General features: G+C 34.9%; 1 long non-coding RNA gene across 1 annotated transcript in view; it reads right to left on the bottom strand.

The window, feature by feature from the left end:
• The window catches only part of LOC135274553 (uncharacterized), a 202,976-nt gene that overhangs the window by 60,224 nt on the left and 124,322 nt on the right, over positions 1-18,430 (bottom strand). The window lies entirely within an intron of this gene.

Genomic DNA, 18,430 nt, shown 5'->3' with positions numbered 1-18,430 from the left:
GCTTAAAGTAACTTAGAAAATACACCAAAGAGCACAATAAAATCTAATAGAATGCTAACCCCTCCAGATGAATAGCTCTATTCAGTGAATGCTTCTTTTATATATACTAAATCAATTTTACCAGAAAGATAAAAATACCACTTTAAATGAATGTTTATGTAGAATATGTAGCATAATAGTTTCAAAGTAGATTCCATTGAAGGTCAGATATTTGGAAAAGAACTTATTTTTTTTACAGGGGCACACAATAAATGCTTCCAATATATCCCTTTAGCAAATGGTTCTCTTTTATAGTTTTACGAAGTCCACTATTTTTTTTAACATGGCCATTACATAGAAGTAATTACTTTTCTAATAGTTTTATCTATAGAAATAACCCATCTGATTTTTCCTTTTCTAGAAATTTTAAGCCTTCATCTTGATATGACATAGTTGGGGACCACATATTTTGATAATATTGTCGATATATAATGTCATCTCCTCAAAGATATCATTATTTCAAGAAGTGGAGAGTAAACATCATGCTTCTCTCTCAAAGCCTTGTTATTTATTTTATTTTTTATTTTTAGAAGAAATGAGAGTAGTACATGTAACATATCCATTTTCTAGGAATGGTAACACACAATTTTTAACAATTGTGGCTGTCCCATAAATGTTGATGTTATTTAGAATTCCATTCCTGACCCTCTGTTTGTTTCACTCTGCAATGACCTTATTTAAATTCTTTTCAGAATAAGCTCAATATGTTCATGATGAACTCATTATCCCTTTATCACTACCACCCCGACACACACACATACAAAATTCTCTTCTTCCTACTCCAAAAATCTGAAATCTAAAATGCTCCAAAATCCAAAACTTTTTAAGTATGGATTTTGTCGTGCTTTTTAAGCATGAAATTCAAAGGAAATGCTCATTGGAGAATTTCGGATTTGGGATTGTTTTGATTAGGGATACTCAACCAGTAAGTTTAATGCAAATATTCCAAAATCTGAAAGAGAAAAAAATACAAAACCTTATGGCATTTTGGAAAAGAGATATTCAAATTGTATTAAGTATTTGTTCAAAATAACAAGCAAAATTAAACCACAGACATTTTATTTTCCTAAGGAGAATATAAGTTTCTTTAGGGCAAGAAGTAAGTCTTCTTTGGAAACCATTTGGCTTCCAGCAGATACTGAATACTTACTGATATGTTGATAAGCAAGCAGTCTACCACAGTGGCTACCAAACCTACATACACGTCAGAATCACTCAGGATGCTATATTTATTAAAATATAATCTCTGGAGGCAGGGCAGGATAATCTCTAGTTTGGAAAAGCTCTCCTAGCAGAGTCTGAGATGTAATAAGAATTTGAAACAAGTTGATAGATGATTGTGACCATGAAATCTTTTGGAAATAATCATAATTATATCCTATTTTCAGTTAGCAGCTTGCAAAACAAAAAACAACAACAACAAAAATCAGATATTTCAGATGGTAGTGATTAGTTTCCAAAGTAAAAATAAAATTTTAGAAATATGATTCTCATATATAAATGCCCCTTCTTAATATCAACAAAATTTGACTGACCCTAATAGTTGTGATTTTCTCTGACACTAATTGAATGATACATAATAACTGTTATTATCAATGTAGTAACTTCTTTTTAATGTTTTATTTATTAATAGCTCAATGATCTCTACATATATTTGAAAAAGTATGTGTGTATATAGGTATATGTGAAAGAAAAGCATGCCTATTCACTCCACAGATTATGGTTATTCTACCTAGAAATTCTCTGACTGTATTGAATATTTCTTCCTGATCCTTCTCAGGTTTCTGGATACCATACTGAGAGCCAGAGCAACTTTCATGGAGGATATGGCCAACTTTAAAAACAGAGAATTTTGGCAGTTAAAAACTACCAGGATATTAACTGAAAATTATTATATAATAGCATACTTTTCTTACCAAAATACCAAGTATTCAAACTTTTCATACAGTAGCTTTTGATTTGTTGTTATCATACTTTCAAGATAGACACTATTTACCCTCATCTTTTAATGTGGATACTGCGATATGGAGAAGCTAAGTGATTTGCTTCAGGCTTCCAGAAGACTTAGAAATTCTAAACCTCCCGGCTGGCATTTTCTTGTCTGATACATGAGACAGCACTGCCCCTCTAAGGCAGCTGAAGGTATATAGGAATCAAGCTTCAAGGTAGGATTTACCTTTACTTTCAGCCGAGGTTTATAGGAAGCTGAAAGCTCTCTAAGCAGCTAAGAATTCAACTGCTGAGTCATTTTTTTCCAACCATTCAAATAGTTTAACATTTTTTCCTCTCCATAAATCAGAACACAGACTTCTAATTCCAAGATGATGAAAACCTGTCACTTGACAGTGGGGTGTGTGTTTGATGAATATCTCAAGGTGATAGAACACATCTCTTACTGATGAGATCAAATGAAATTGTAGATTTAAGAGGTAAGTGCAGTATAGAGAAAAGAAGATTAAATCACATTCAGAAGAAAACAACATTTGGGAGAAGAGGTCTAAAAATCAAAATTTTCAAAGTTATTTTAAGGCTATGAAAAATGAGCTTTAAAAAGCAAAACAGGTTATTATAACTTATTGAATGTATTGTAACGTATTTGTTATTACAACATACCATCAAGCTTACCCATTTGTTATGGATTGAATTATGCCCCCCAAAAAATCCATATGTTGAATCCCTAAGCCCAGTATTTCAGAATATATATTTAGAGATAGGACCTTTAAAATGGCAATTGAGATAAAATGAGGCTCTCAGTTGGACCGTAATCCAGTCTGACTGAAGTCCTGAAAAGAAGAGGAGCTCTGTACATACAGAGAATCTCCAGGGATCACGTGCACAGAAGGATGATTATGTAAAAAGAAGCAGAGAGCAGTGATCTGCAAGACAACGAGAGAGCCCACAGGAAACTCACCCTGACAACACCTTGATCTTGGACTTCTAGTCTCTAAAATTGTGAGAAAGTAAGTTTCTGTTATCTAAGCCTCCCAGTGCATGGTCTTTTCTTATGGCAGCCTTAGTAAACTGAGACACCACCGATTTTGTAGATTTTTTTTTCTTTTTCCTTTTTTTTAAATTGCATTTTAGGTTTTGGGGTACATGTGAAGAACATGTAAGATTGTTGCATAGGTACACACATGGCAGTGTGAATTGCTGCCCTCCTCCTCATCACCTATATCTGGCATTTCTCCCCATGTTATCCCTCCCCAACTCCCCACCCCCACTGTCTCTCCCCTATTTTCCCCCAACAGACCCCAGTGTTTGATGCTCCCCTCCCTGTGTCCGTGTGTTCTCATGGTTCAACACCCACCTATGAGAACATGTGGTGTTTGATTTTCTGTTCTTGTGTCAGTTTGCTGAGAATGATGGTTTCCAGGTTCATTCATGTCCCTACAAAGGACACGAACTCATCATTTTTTATGGCTGCATAGTATTCCATGGTGTATATGTGCCACATTTTCCCTGTCCAGTCTATCATCAATGGGCATCTGGGTTGGTTCCAAGTCTTTGCTATTGTAAACAGTGCTGCAACGAACATTCATGTGCATGTGTCCTTATAGTAGAACAATTTATAATCCTTTGGATATATACCCAGTAATGGGATTGCTGGGTCAAATGGAATTTCTATTTCTAGGTCCTTGAGGAATCACCACACTGTCTTCCACAATGGTTGAACTAATTTACACTCCCACCAACAGTGTAAAATTGTTCCTATTTCTCCACATCCTCTCCAGCATCTGTTGTCTCCAGATTTTTTAATGATCGCCATTCTAACTTGCGTGAAATGGTATCTCAATGTAGTTTTGATTTGCATTTTTCTGATGACCAGTGATGATGAGCATTTTTTCATATGTTTGTTGGCCTCATATATGTATTTTTTTAATCCAGAAAGGTAAAGGACTATGCCTAAGATCACACAATGGTACACTTGTCCTTGGTCCACTGCTGCCCTTCTGGGGCCTCTTCCTGAGCCACTCACTTGCAGCAGAAGATGTCACTGCCTTACCCATTGGCTCCTGTGATTTGCCTCTGCACAGGATCACTGTTACCTATGACTGTCTGAGGCTCTATTTCTGACTGAAGGTTCATGCTCAGCCTTTACACAGGCTAGGCACACACAGAGTGCTGGACAGTTAATGCCCAAAAAAAGGCTCTTCATGCATAATGGACAGGGATTTGTTGAATATGTATCCCAGTTTCCTTACTCCTTGGTCAGGATAAGTCTGGGGCCTCTTTGTATGCTGTCTCCAGTGGGGCTAACCTCTGATTGCTCACAGTAGTATCTGGCTTGATGATGTACCTCTTTAGGGGGTTCATTTCCTCTTCATTATATTTTCCCACTCCTCTCCCAATAATTCCTAGGGTTACCTCTCAAATAAACTACTTCCACTCAAATTCTTGCTTGAGATCAGGTTTTAACCCAAACTAAAACTCCGTCTCCATGTTCCTCTCATTTAAATCATCATTCCAGTTTATAGATGTGAGGTTAGGCTATAGATTATTTGAGAAAGACCTAAAAAATTTCTAAAGCCTTTTTTAAGCCAGATTAAAAAAATTAAGAAAAGTACATGCCTCCCAACTTTATAATAGTTCTAGAATTTAAATTAGTTTTCAAAATGTCCATCCTGAAATCGCTTCTCTTTGAAGACCTTTTACTCTTGCTCTATAAATATGCTCATATGTGTCCCCTTAAAAATGTTTTCCTTGACTCTGGTTTCCTCCAGTTTCTGTTGAAGTCACTGAAATATTTCTGGCAAAAGGACCCAGTAAGAACACTGCCATATCAAATAACACCTTTCAATTATTATCTTACACAGATGTTTTAATGCAGTCTAATTTTTTAATTTTTCTTTTTTTATAGCATAAGCTTTATAACATCTTTTTTCACTCCAATGTCAGAAAATCATTTTCCTATATTTTCTGCTCAGGGGATTAAGGTTTGATTTTTACATTTATATCCTGTTCTACTTGGAATTCATTTTATCATAAAAAGATCCTCATCTGTATGATATGGTTTATCACTCCCTTCTGACATCCTTCCACACCAGGCTCTTTGACTCTTCTCATCGTCGGACCCGTTTTGATTTCTTCTTATTCATCAGTGTTTGCTTTGCACATTCCTCCTCTTCTGCCTGCTCTGGAAATTCCCCCAGGGCCTGCCTTCTGACCAGTTATTTTTTATTACATATTCCTTATAGTATTTTTATCCCCAGCTTTATATTTGTACTCTTGTTTTGTATATATACACTTCTTACTAAACCTTAAAATCAACAAATTCAAAAATTAATCTTATTTTTTATTCTACCAGTGAATCATCCTGTTTCCTCAGTATTCTATTCTACTCTGATTAATTGTATCATCATCTACACAACTGCCCATTTCAGAAACCCGAGTAGTCCTATAGTCTCTTAATTATTGCCTCAACTCACATTTCAATGAATTAATCATCAAGTTCCAATAATTTTAATTCCCAAATACTTATCACATCATTGCTCCTCCCTTAGTCCAACCTACATCGTTATAAACTGGTCAATACATTCATTGTATTTTACCTAGTTAATTTAGATACCTTCTGCGCACAGTAGTGTACCACTCAAAACTATGCTTCCTATGGCCCCAGAGAGGTGCAATAGCAACAGAAATTACTACTGCTCACCAGTATTTCGAGGCCTTAATTCTTTCTGCATGTAGAAAAACTCCAACCTTCACAGATCTCTTACACTTAAGTAGGACCCTATTAATTCTTTGGGCAATGGTTTGTGTAGGGAAGAAATTATTGACAGAGGGAGGTGATGAAAAGTCTATCTGTGACTTTCCAGTCTCTATTCCCCTGCATCATCCACCAAAAAGATGGTACAAACGTTAGCCAAGGTCCAAGTGAATATTTAGGTCTGAAGACGCTACTTCTTCCAGCCTAACTGAAGATTTGTAGGCTAATTTGTTGTCACAACTTGAAAGACTACCATTACTGATACAACATCTAAAACAAAATTTTGACCATGTTACACCTAAATAAATTATCTAATAGTTTGTTTACCATTCTTGAAATATGGTCCAACGATCTTCCACAGTAAAATAAGGGCTTTTGTAAGTTATTCTCCACTCACCTTCATCTCATGCTCAGTACTTTCACTTCATGTTCTAATAATATACTAAATGCTTATTCTTTTTATATACACCATACAATTAATATCTTCACACACTTTTTTTCTGAAACAGAGTCTCACTGTGCCACCCAAGCTGGAGTGCAGTGGCATGATCACGGCTCACCACAGCCTTGACCTCCTGGGCTTAGATGATCTTCCCACCTCAGCCTCTAGAGTAGCTAGGACTATAGGTGCCCACCGTAACACTGGCTAATTTTTGCAGAGGTTGAGATTTCACCATATTGCCCCCACTGGTTCATGACCCACCTGCCTCGGCCTCCCCGAGTGATAGATTACAGGTGTGAGCCACTGGGCCCAGTCGTACCTTCACACTTGTATCCCTACTTTTATCTCTACCTTGAGTTCTTACCCTCCTACTATTTAACTGGACAACTTCTATGCAAACTTTGAGACTCCATTCAGGTGTCAGCACCTCCAAGAAGGATTTCTTGAACTTCAAGGTGATTATAAACTTCTGCAGGGAATGTTTGATATTTATCTTTTTAATCCCCATCTTCTATCACATTGCCTTTTACTTAAAAGGCACCTCAATCGATGTTTCTTGAACTCTCTTCACAAAATAATTCCAAGACAAATAACCAAAAGTTTTAATCAAATGAAAGATTTAATCATTTTAGTCAATCAGATTTTCTCCACAAGACTAGATACATCATTTTTAATTCATAAATGAATTGAAGTGATCGTTTTCAAATAAAAAGAAATATAACTAATAACATTAACTGTTTTATTGTATTAATGTCTCTGGTTTAACTATTTATTAAATATATATTTAGAAAGAAAAGATAACCTTTAAGGAATCTCACTAAGCATTGGAAAAAACTTACGTCTCTTGGCCTAAGATATCAAAGTTATTTTCTTCAGTGAATTCTTTATTTGATCCCATTTATATCTCTTCCCTCTTATACTCTATCTTCCAAAATTGACCACCTCTCTCCTTGTTCAATGGCTTTCAATCTTATCAGAAAGCAAAATCCAACATCCTTATTAGATTGCATCACAACACACCTTATTTTAACCTCTGACTTCATCTCTTTCATCTTCCCCTTAGTCCCCTGATCCATCAACATCCTTTCCCTAACATCCCTCAAACATAACGAGGTTGCTGATACCTTTGTACTTGCTCCTTCCTCTGCCTTAAACAATCTTAACCAAAATATCTGCATGGTTCTCTATTTTTGTCTTTAATTTGATCTATGCTCAAATATTAATTTATCCCATGGATGTTCTCTGACAAACATCTATAAAGGTATACCTTATTTTTTGTATCTCTTTTAGACTTTTATTTTTCTTGATGGATGTTTTTACCTCTTTATATATGCCTATTTATTTATTGTTAGTCTTTTGACACTAGAATATAAGGTCCTTTCCCACTGTATTATGTTTTTCTATGACAGGGGCTCTGTACCTTTATTACTGTATCCCCAGGGTATAAAACAATAATTTTACATATAGTATGGACTGAAATATATTAGCAGACCAAATACATGAATTAATTAGACAATTTTGTCAAAGGAATTTTAACCTAATGGAGCAGATAGTGGCACAATTACAGTAAAATAAGTTCTATAAATACCCTACATGGATAAAAGCAATAGGCTATGCAGGTAAAGAACCATAACCAATAGAATCTGACTCATAGATCGAATTACGTAATTACCACCAACTGCATGGATGTAAAATGGGAGTTCCTCTTACTTCGTTTTTCCTTTTTCTTTTCACCTATTTTCTTTCTTGTAATCTGACAGTTCTCTAATTCTGAATAATATCCAGCTATGTTGCCTATGTGCTTTTTTATTATACTACAATAATTTTACTCTGTAAATTGGACCAACTATGCTCATAAGAACCGGAACGAAAAAAAATTCCTCTTCCAAAATTTCCATTCTACTCAGTTGCAATTCTAGCCTCTAAATATATGATAATACATATTATCATGACATTTGAAATCTAAATGAACCTTGAACTATTGTCACACCAATGGAAAGAAAGTTAATACTAGGGAATTCCAACTCTGTACCAAGCACCATAATAAAGACCTTATATACAAACATTTAAATTATTAATCTTCATGACAAACCACGTATGTTATATGTAAATCCTTCAAGAAATACGTATGTTTGTTTCTTTTGGTTATCAAAACAACATGCAAAGAAATAAGACAGTTAAAGTAATAATTTTCATTTAGAAATATCCTTCTGCTTGGCTGCTGAAGTAGGTTTTACAGTTATCCACAGTCAAGACAACTCTCACATCTAATACCAAAATTTTCCAGCCTTATCTACCCTACTAAGTTGATGTGGGGCATATGGAACTGGGTGTCAATGAGTGGAGACACAGAACTCTGGGCATTAGACTAGAGCAGACACTAAGATCCTTACCTGGGGTATAGTGTAGCCCATCTACAGTCATGAGCCACATAATAATATTCCAGTCAATGACAGACTGCATATTCAGGAATGGTCTCATAAGGTTACAATACCATATATTTGCTGTACCTTTTCCATGTTTAGATATATTTAGATACACAAATAATTTCCATTGTGTTACAGTTGTCTACTGTATTCAGTAAGCAAAATGCTGTGGAGGTTTGTAGCCTCAGAGCAATAGGCTACACCATGTAGCCTAGACGTGTAGTAGGTTATACCATCTAGATTTGTGTAAGTACATTCTGTGACGTTTGCATAACAAAATTGCCTAACAATGTATTTCTCCAAAGGTATCTCTGTCCTTCAGCAATGCATGACTGCACCTCCCTCACTCCCTTTAGGAACAATGTCTGCAGTTTCTCATGCCCTTAGATTTGGTTTATCCTTTGACCTTCTAATTAGATATTTTTTGGCTTAATATAGTCTCACCCTATTTTGCTATGCATTTTTTTCTAAATACTACATATGATTAATTCCATTATGTTCCATTTCTGGGAAGAAAGTAAGACTCTGAAGAGTTAAATAAGTATCCCAAGCAACCCAGCACTTTAAGCGGCAGCTCTCTGACTCATGTCTGACTTCATACTACTTTATTCTGCCTAAGATTAAAGATAAAATCTGAACTACAGCCAACGTCTCTTGGATGCAAATCAGTGAAAAGTGGTTTGTACACCCACAAATGATTCACAACAAACTAAAAAGAATTCTGTTATCCACTCCAGTCTGTATCAATTTCACGAGGTTCTAAGCATTAGTGTTTATAACTGAAAATAAATCAAATTAAGACGTCTTTCTTTTCTTATTTTATAAAAGGATTATATTTTAAATTATTAATATGTCTACTTACTAATCTGGCTTTAGCAGTCAGTCAGATATCTGTCTATGTTGAAATACGGTATTTTAATATAAAACAATATAATGAAAATTTGACTTTGTTATTTTATTGATGTGTTTTCCTTGGATCGTATGGATCGTATTCCAAGAATGTTGTGTTTCTCCATTATAGGGGACTGTGAATAAGACATTTTATTAAGGTTATCTATGTATATTCACTCATAATATCTAATTTATTGCCAAACTATATTGATACTTTAAAGTATTGCTTAGGGCATCTTTTCATTTCTCTGTCATCACCCTGAATTAAGTTCTTATTATCCTGAGTACAAGTCACTGGGCTTGGAGTTATTGCAGAAGTAAAGCATTGCTATGGGTCTCAAGCACAATACAAGGAATCATAGAATATTGGAATATATCTCACTTCAGAAAACAGGACTATTTTCAAATACATATAGCTATCACTAATAACAAAAAACTGACAAATTATTACTTCATTTATAAAACTTCAATGTTATGTATTTTAAGGTATATTAAAAGATCAATCGTAATCACACAAGGGCTATAAACAGTTTCTAAAAATAGAGAAGTACACACTCAAAATATTTGGAATGACTTATGAAAATTACAGTTAGTTCCAAAGTGAGCTCTTTACTACTTCTGCATTACAATTCCTAAATGAATAACAATCCAAAAGTTTAGCAACTGTGGAATGAATAAATAAACTGTGTTATACTTGTATAATTGAATACTATTCAGCAATGAAAATGAACTCCATGCACAACATAGGTGGACATCACAAATATAATACTGAGCAATGGATGTAGACACAGTAATTTTGCAAGATTCCAACTCTCTGGAGGTTTGTATAGTGGTCACCTTGATAGAAAACGGGACTAGGAGAAAGCAAAAAGAGAGCTTCTGGAGTGCTGATAATGTTTTAACCCTTGTTACTGGCAATAGTTAGCCAGGTGGGTCCACCTCCACAAGCTGTATTCTTATCTATGTAAACCTCGGTGGTTTAAGATTCAATTAAAAAGATTACCAACAAAAGGTACTGACTGCCCTAAACTTACAGTACCTCTTGAGTCAGGTTATTTAATTAATATAAAAAGACTAATTAATGAATCTTCCAAATCAAGACAAGTTTAAGAGTAAATAAGGATGTCATTAACAGTTTTGCCAGTACCATCCCATCCAAACAACACCAGGACGAGTGGTTACCCTGTTCAGTTTCTTGAATGCTTCTTTCTTTTCTTTAGTTCTGACATAACTATTTATTAACACAATTTATCAACCTTTTTTCACCCATTTTAAGCTTTTTGATGTCTGAGGTGATGTCATAGTTTCTCTAAATGTCTCAGAATAGCGAGAAGAGTAAAATTGATAGCGTGAAATTTAGAAATTTAAAATAGCAGCCTTTGCTCCATTAAGATCAAAGAAGGCTTTGACATTTAAGAATGTTCAAAACTGAGTCATCAAAAAGTACTGATTGGAATTATTAAGAATATTGATCATAATTCAAAGAGTAGGGTAAGACAGAAAGCATAAGGATATGATGAAACCCATAGAGTAAGGGAGGCCCATAGCAGAAAGAAAAGGATGGTCCCATTGTAAGATGAAACCGCTTCCAAAGGAAAAACAAAGCTATCTTTTTGCATATGATTTTCAAAGAATAAATGAGTCCATGAGAAATTAAAATTCTCATAGCAGACCATTAATTCTTAGGGGTATGTAAGTATTTTGCTCAAGCATTACAGTTTACCTACTATCAACCTAAAGACAGGAGGATGTGCAATGTCACTGGAAAGAATAACTTTTCTACCAATTTTTCAGTTATTAATTTTTCAGGCATTTTTAAACAAGGTGACAAGTGATGGTAAAATGAAAAATAAATTACTTTTTTGGTAGTCTAATAGGATCATTCTAAAATCCCTCTCCAAATCCTCTCCTTCTGCCTCAACAATCTCAGCTGTCTCACCCTCAGCAATGAGACTGCTCAAGTACAATTTTTAAAAAAAATTAATGGTTCAATTGATCTCTTCATAGTTGATGAGTTGTCTTCTGAAGTTACTTTAAATTATTATTACACTGGACCCTTTTTCACCCCTGACCTTCAGCAGAGATCACTCTTAACATTGATTTTCATCATTTCTGATATAATTGGAACTAGAATGAGTCCAGCAGGGGCAAAAGTCCACCCACAAGAGTAGCTTTTCAAACATCTATTTACTGCTCACCTGTGCAAAGGGGAGATATCAATCTGATTATGAAGAATCCAAAAATCTCTTCATTTTTCCCCACTTACACAAAGTAATACAAAAACCCCTTAGGGAAAACCTCCAACAGGCCTTATGTGTTTCCACAAACTTTTGTCTCTGTTGATCCAGGCTCAGTTACATCAGAATATTTCACTTTTTGGAGACATCGCTTATCAATTCTTTCCAGCATGAAAAGCCTGTATTACAGTGATCACCTGAGTTATCTCCCACGGCAATATTAAACATTGCCTTTTCTACCAAGTGATTTTCTGTCACCTAGTGTGTTTGATACTCTTGGGAAAGTCAGAGATTCATTTATAAAGAATTACGCTACACAGTCACAAATTTAATCCCCCAAATCAATAGCATTTAGATTTTTTAAGACGATAACTAAGTGCCATCAACAATAAAAAAAGTCTCTGTTCTTTATAGTCAGATTACTTTCGCAAAGGTAAGTATTTGACCATTGGAAAACCACAGTGTTATAATGCCTATTTAGTGGGAGACTCCCCCACTAAATGTTACAGCAGGAGAATGTAAAGCTTCAGAAAGTGTCAACAGAAAACTTCCAAGAGCAATTCATCACCACTCCCATGATGTGACGTTAAAGATAGTTTATCTCTACACACCAGGCAGGCAGAAAGCAGATAAGTGGCCCTAAACTGGTTGAAGCGATGATCAGATAATATGGTACATTCACTCCTCTTGGTCATGAATCACAGAGTTTTATACTAGCCACTTAACATCCTCCTGCATTTTACAGCCTAATGTGGGAATGTCAAACATTTTAATTCACCAAAGGACAAATGAATCATAAATGTTACAACCCAGACACAGGTTTCACTGTTTATAGACATACTGAGGTGGCAGAGACATGACACTTTCATTTAAAACTAGGATTGGATTTCTGACTGATACAATTTTTGACAGAGAACTCATGCTTTCAGGTACTAGAAAAGAAAAATTTTCTCTGTCACAGGTGGTTGAGAATGGCCAGTTGCAGAAGCTGGTCTTAAAGATGTTTCTTCATCCCCAGATATTTCTTGGCCAGTTGGATTCTCAATCTTGAGACCACTGTTTTAGATACATTATGGTACATTTGGGCACGCTGACAAGGAGTAAAAAAAAAAATTGTTTTTTAGCTGTCAGTAAACAATTCTTTGTTCAGGGATTCTGGACCATAACTCTACACTGAGATTCGCAGTATCTACAGCTACATGTGGAGTTTGGGTGAGGAAGATGGATTGTGCCATTAGAAGAGTTTAGGCAGGAGTACAGATTACAAATTAAGCTAAGGGAATTTCTGTGCAACTATGTCTAGGTGAAGAGTGATAGTAGCTGCTGGGTTCATAATTTACATCCCTTATTTGGAGTCAGAGAGCTGCAGGTTTTCTCCTCAGTAAACTGGGGATAATACTAGCATCCATTTCAAAATATCAGTATGAGAATTAAATAAGAAAATGTTTGAGTGTTTATTTAAAAGAAAATCTCGCATACTTTTTCATACAAGATATGTAAGTTTCTACTATCTCTATCAATAAAGAAATTAACCAGCTCAGCTCTCAAGTAGCCAATTTCTTATTTCTATAACATCTGTTGTTTGTTTCTCAAAATGCTATTTTAAGAGTACAAGCGCCAGCAGCCAACACACAGCACTAAGACTCTGTCCAGGAACTTCCATTTCCATTGCAAGTGGATTTTGACAAACCATGATATAAGTACAATTAAGAAAACTGTATATACTTACTGAAAGTCCCAAATCCACGTGAAGACATTATTTTATAGATAAAGTGAGCTCTAACCAAATTTATACGACTTGAAAAGCAGAGATGAAAGTAGAATTTGAGCCTAGAGCTTCAGACTGCAAACCAAGATTTACCTAAGGTAACCAAACTCTTCTAATCTACATACTGTGATAAGCAGTTTGTTGCGGGGGAAAGCATCCTACATGTTCAGTACTATAAAACTTTAACTGAAATTTTTAAAAGGAAAGAGAAAGAAGCGAAGAGTAATTCATATGAAACTTGAAAGTGCAGCTTCACATGAATGACTGCTTGGAAGTGACAAAAGTGGGAGTCACCAAGATGATACCAATTATTGATTTAATCATTCATCATTCACTGTCTTAGATACGTGTACTGAGCGTATATAGGCTGGAGACTCTGCTAAGCTCCACTGGACTAAGTCAAGAAAGAGAGAGGGGGCAGGGGGAACTCTTGTGGCCAAGAAGCCCACTTTTTTTTTCTTTTTTTGGCAGGATAGAAATACTTAAACAAACAATTGTTATAAAAAATGTAAGTTCTGAGATAAAAGTGTAATGCTGGGAAAATCCCAGGTGGAACATATCATTATGTACAGAGGAATCAAGGTAAGCTGCTTAGGAGTAGGGTCTAGAAGGTAAAAAAAAAAAAAAAAACAACAAAAAAAAACACCTGAGCCAAAAAAGAGAAAGAAAGAAATATTAGGTCCAAACAGGTGCAAAAGAACAGGGTACCAAGCACAAGAATATGTGATTTAGGAAACCCGTATATATGTTATGAAAAAAAAAGGCAGAATGGGGAGTTATTCAAAGCAGAAAAGGGTGAAGTCGGAGGAGGAAAAAAAAAATTCAGGTGAGGATACAAACAAGCACATGCCTGGGGAAAGAAGAATGACAATACCTAGAAAGACTTAAATTTATCCAGCAGTGTCTCTCTCATTACGTGTCTCGGCTTCACTAAAGACCTAAAAATCTCTGTGATCAAGCAGCATAAAAGGGCACACAATTATCTGTCCAATATTTAGATACAGAAGAGATGTGCAGTAATGAAAACATCACAAGGAAAATCCAGTTTGAGAGCAAAGATTGCTAAACTGAATATTATCTAAGTTTCTGTCAAACACCCAGACTTGAGCACAGGCTCACTGCCTAACCTCCCCATATGTACACAATCAATCTCATAACACACTCCAACAGTCAAACTCCATCAGCACATTATGAAAAACCACTGATTAAAGGAAAAAAAGTAAATCTCAAGTTATCACTGACAAAGTTTAAAAAAATAAATACCTCTAAAGAGAAAAAAATGAATTTTTGCCCCAAGCATACAATTTTAGAGAAAGCTTCTGCCAGTAAATATTTAAACTACCTCTCCTGATTTCTGACTTCCCTTCTAACATGTAAAGCACTTGGAGATCACTAAGTCCATTTTATTATTATTATTATTATTATTATACTTTTTAAGTTCTGAGATACATGTTACGTAGGTATACACATGCCATGGTGGTTTGCTGCCCGAATCAACTCATCCTCTACATTAAGTATTTCTCAAATGCTTTCCCTCCCCTAGCCCCCTGTCCCGTAACAGGCTCAAGTGTGTGATATTCCCACCCCTGTGTCCATGTGTTCTCATTGTTCAACACCCACTTATGAGTGAAAACATGGAGTGTTTGGCTTTCTGTTCTTGTGTTAGTTTGCTAAGCATGATGGTTTCCAGCTTCATCCATGTCCCTGCAAAGGACATGAACTTACCCTTTTTTATGGCTGCATAGTATCCCATGGTGTATATGTGCCACATTTTCTTTATCCAGTCTGTCATCGATGGGCATTTGAGTTAGTTCCAAGTCTTTGCTATCGTAAACAATGTGACAATAAACATACATGTATATGTATCTTTATAATAGAATGATTTATAATCCTTTGGATATGTACCCAATAATGGGATTGCTGGGTCAAATGGTATTTCTGGTTCGAGATCCTTAAGGAGTTGTTTCACTGTCTTCCACAATGGTCGAATGAATTTACACTCCCACCAACAGTGTAAAACTGTTCTTATTTCTCCACATCCTCTCCAGCATCTGTTTCCTGACTTTTTAATGATTGCCATTCTAACTGGTGTTAGAAGGTATTTCGTTGTGGTTTTGATTTGCATTTCTCTAATGACCAGTGGTGATGAGCTCTTTTTCATGTTTTTTGGCCGCATAAATGTCTTATTTTGAGAAGTGTCCGTTTATATCCTTTGCCCATTTTTTGATGGGTTTTTTTTTCTTGTAAATTTGTTTAAAAACTTCTTGTAGATTCTGGAAATTAGCCCTTTGTCAGATGGGTAGATTGAAAAAATTTTCTCCCATTCTGTAGGTTGCCTATTCACTCTGAGGACAGTTTCTTTTGCTGTGCAGAAGCTCTTTGGTTTAATTAGATTTCATTAGTCAGTTTTGCCTTTTGCCATTGCTTTTGTGTTTTAGTCACAAAGTCTTTCCCCATGCCTATGTCCTGAATGGTACTGCCTAGGTTTTCTTTTAGGGATTTTATGGTTTTAGGTCTTACGTTTAAGTCTTTAATCCATCTTGAGTTAATTTTTGTATAAGATGTAAGGAAGTGGGCCGGGCGCGGTGGCTTACGCCTGTAATCCCAGTACTTTGGGAGGCCGAGGCGGGCGGATCAGGAGGTCAAGAGATCGAGACCATCCTGGTCAACATGGTGAAACCTCGTCTCTGCTAAAAATACAAAAAAAAATTAGCTGGGCATGGTGGCGCGTGCCTGTAATCCCAGCTACTCAGGAGGCTGAGGCAGGAGAATTGCCTGAACCCAGGAGGCGGAGGTCGCGGTGAGCCGAGATCACGCCATTGCACTCCAGCCTGGGTAACAAGAGTGAAACTCCGTCTCAAAAAAAAAAAAAAAAAAAAAAAAAGATGTAAGGAAGTGATCCAGTTTCAGTTTTCTGCATATGGCTAGCCAGTTTTCCCAACACCATTTACTAAACAGGGAATCCTTTCCCCATTGCTTATTTTTGTACCCTGAAACTATTTACATCTGTTATGCATCAATTAAAAAAAAGAAATTCTTAAAAACTCTTCAGGTAAAAGGAAAATTATATAGCTAAGAAACTGGAATCTTTAATAAAGTGTTCAAAAAAAGAATAAACAATTCTCTTTTTTTTACTTATTTTCAAATAATTGAAAAGAAAACTTTTTTGCTAAAAGTAATAAGATATTGGGTAATATAGCATATTTATAAGAGAAATGGCTGACAGCATTGCCAAATGGTACAGAACAGAGAAATTGGGAATATTCTGTCATAAATTACCGACACTACATGTGATGTGGTATGCTATTATTTGAAGTGAGATAGATTGGCTAAAAATGTATATTGAAAGATCTAGGCTAACTACTGAAAATATGAAAATGAATGGTAATTTATATGGTAAAAGAATAAAGTAGAATCATATTAAATACTCAATTTAAATTGATGAAGAAAGAAAAAGGGAAAAAAGAATAAAGAACAAATACAAAGAATAGAAAACAAATGTAGAATTAATTCAACTATATCAATCATCACATTAAATCTGAATGTTCTCTTCAAGCTGAGGGACATCATGAAAAAATAATAAGCTGAATGTTCTTAATATACCATATAAAAGACAAAGATTGTCAGGATGGATTTAAATTAAGTAAAAAAAAAAAAAAATACCTAAATACCTGTTGTGTAGGAAAAGAACAACTTTAAATACAAACACTAAAGTAGTTTAAAAGTAAAGGATTAGAGAAATACATACCATGCCAATACTAATCACAACAAAGCTGGAGTACCTATGTTAATTTTGAGACGAAGCAGATTTGACTAAAAGAAAAATTCTCAGGGATAAAAATCATAATAACAAAGGGATCAGTTCTCCAAAGAACATAACAATTCTTAATGTGTATTGACCTAACTATATATAGTGCATCAAAATATGTGAGGCCAAAAAATTATCAGCCCTACTCTTTAGTTAATAGAATGAACAGGCAGAAAGTCTGTAAGGACATAATTGACCTGAACATCACTATTAATCAACTTGATTTATTTGATATGTATGGGATATTTCACCCATCAACAACAGAATACACATTATCCTCAAGATCACAAAGAACATTAATCATGGTAGACTTCTGGGCCGTAAAACACACCTTAACAAATTCAAAAGAGTGAAAAGATATACAAAGTGTGTGGTCTGACCATAGAAAAATAAACAAGATATCAAAAACAGAATGATGGCAAGAAAATCTGCGTATTTGGGGATTAAACAATATGCTTCAAATTTATTCATGGATCCAAGAAGGCTCCAGAAAATCTTTAAGTGTTCTGAATTAAATAGAATGTCAATTCAACTTAGCAAATTTTGTGGGATTCAGCAAAAGCAGTGCTTTGAGGGAGATTTATAGCATGGATGCATATTATTTTTAAAAAGATCTAAAATAAATAATCTAGAATTTTACTTTAGGAAACTAGAGAAAGAAATGTAATTTAAGCCAAAAACAAGCAAAAAATAATAATAATAATATAAAAGTAGAGTAAAAATGTATAAAATTGAAAACAAAAAAATAGAGAAAATGAACAAAATACAAATCTTGTTCTTCAAAAAGTCAATAAAATTGATAGGCCTATGCCTAGGCTAATCAAGAAATTTTAAAAATTCACACCTTACTAATACAGAAAATGGAAGACAGATTATTACTACTTATTCAATGGATAAGTAGTAACAATTTCATTAAGGATAATCAGGAATGCTGTGAACAATTATCTGCCTACAAATTTAATAACTTAAAGGAAACGGAGAAATTTATTGAGAGACACAAGCTACCAATACTCACCCAAGAAGAAACAGATAACCTGAATAGGTCTATATCTACTATTTAACATGGAATCGGTAATTAATAACTTATTTAAAAAAGAAACCACTAGGCCAGT

This window comes from Aotus nancymaae, unplaced genomic scaffold (assembly GCF_030222135.1).
Source record: "Aotus nancymaae isolate 86718 unplaced genomic scaffold, 86718_ANA_hifiasm-v0.15.2.pri h1tg000012l, whole genome shotgun sequence".
Taxonomy (NCBI): domain Eukaryota; kingdom Metazoa; phylum Chordata; class Mammalia; order Primates; family Aotidae; genus Aotus; species Aotus nancymaae.
Note: the sequence above shows the minus strand (reverse complement) of the source record. Positions and strands in the feature narration are given on the sequence as shown.